Source organism: Pongo abelii, chromosome X, assembly GCF_028885655.2.
Source record: "Pongo abelii isolate AG06213 chromosome X, NHGRI_mPonAbe1-v2.0_pri, whole genome shotgun sequence".
Classification (NCBI taxonomy): Eukaryota; Metazoa; Chordata; class Mammalia; order Primates; family Hominidae; genus Pongo; species Pongo abelii.
Genome location: NC_072008.2, coordinates 52,176,347 through 52,177,843, shown reverse-complemented (window position 1 = coordinate 52,177,843; position 1,497 = coordinate 52,176,347). Strand labels below are relative to the sequence as shown.

The 1,497-nt window shown below is 41.7% G+C and overlaps 1 pseudogene; it reads left to right on the top strand.

Annotated features, from left to right (window-relative positions):
• Positions 1–660: 660 nt before the first annotated feature.
• Positions 661–1,249, top strand: LOC100445444 (importin-7-like; annotated as a pseudogene).
• Positions 1,250–1,497: the final 248 nt, after the last annotated feature.

The window sequence follows — 1,497 nt, the reverse complement described above, 5'->3', positions numbered from 1 at the left end:
ATATAAAATGTTGGTGTAACAGTTAATTTTTTCGTTTTGCACTTTACATATATTGAAGAAAAGTAAGGCAGCAGTACTGTTTTGGGAGTAATGTAAAAATTCTGTTCTAGCTCTTGATTGCTAAATCTAAATCCTCCTTCCTCATCTTTCATGTTTTTCTGACTTGGTACTAGGACTAAAAACCTAAGCATTAGTGCTTTCCAGATGCACAACAATAGGCCACCAAAACCAAGGGCCTCTATTATCCCTGAGGCAACCCTGGCCCTCCTGTTGTCATCCAATTAGGAGATAAGAAAGTAGCTTAGATTATCCAGGAGGCAGATGCAGAGAGGGAAAGGGATGGGGAAGGGGACTCACCCATCAGGTATTACACACATTGTTCTGCAGGGAACTGATATCACCTGCCTGGCGACTTGACTTAACATTTCTTTGTACCTCCACACCTTTCACAGAGGGTTGAGGAGCCCTAAGGAAATACAAAAGATTGGAAACACTGTGTCAACCCTGCAGGACCAAGGGAAATTCACATTAGAACAGACAGACCAGACTAGGAGGCAATGCAGCATTTTCTGCCAGTTCTAAAGGATCATTTTATCCAGCTTCTTTCTGACCAGTCTGATCAGTCTGTCCTCAACCAGAAACGAATATTCAAGATCTTCTATGCTCTTGTTCAGTAGATTTAATGGATTTAAAAGAGCATATGCCTGCCATGCAGAACACGGGAATGACAGTGATGATGATGATGAAGCTGAAGATGATGATGAAACCGAGGAACTGGGGAGTGATGAAGATTATATTGATGAAGATGAGAAAGAATATTTGGAGATTCTGGCTAAGCAGGCAGGTGAAGATGGAGATGATGAAGATTGGGAAGAAGGTGATGCTGAAGAGACTGCTCTGGAAGGCTATTCCACAATCATTGATGATGAAGATAACCCTGTTGATGAGTATCAGATATTTAAAGCTATCTTTCAGACTATTCAAAATCGTAATCCTGTGTGGTATCAGGCTCTGACTCACGCAGTCTTAATGAAGAACAAAGAAAACAGTTACAAGACATAGCAACTCTGGCCGATCAAAGAAGAGCAGCCCATAAATCCAAAATGATTGAGAAGCATGGAGGATACAAATTTAGTGCTCCAGTTGTGCCAAGTTCTTTGAATTTTGGAGGCCCAGCACCACGGATGAATTGAGTTATCTCTTTCTTTCCTGCTGTGTGATTGCAGTGAAGAGCTTGTGTTCCTCCTAGTAGTGGTTCCAGAAGTGGTTTATGTTATCTATTCTAAACTAATGATCAATAGATGGAAAAATCAAACAAACAAACAAACACCAACAACCCGAGGAGATGGGACCTGATCATGCAACCTGGCACTGGAAAAGAAACCAGCGGGGTTTGGGGGGTGAGGGGATGGGGAGGTACCTTAGGGGGCATATTTTCTTTATTTTTTGAAGAAAGTAAGATCCTGACTCTGAAGCTTCAAAGTGACACTGTGGAAA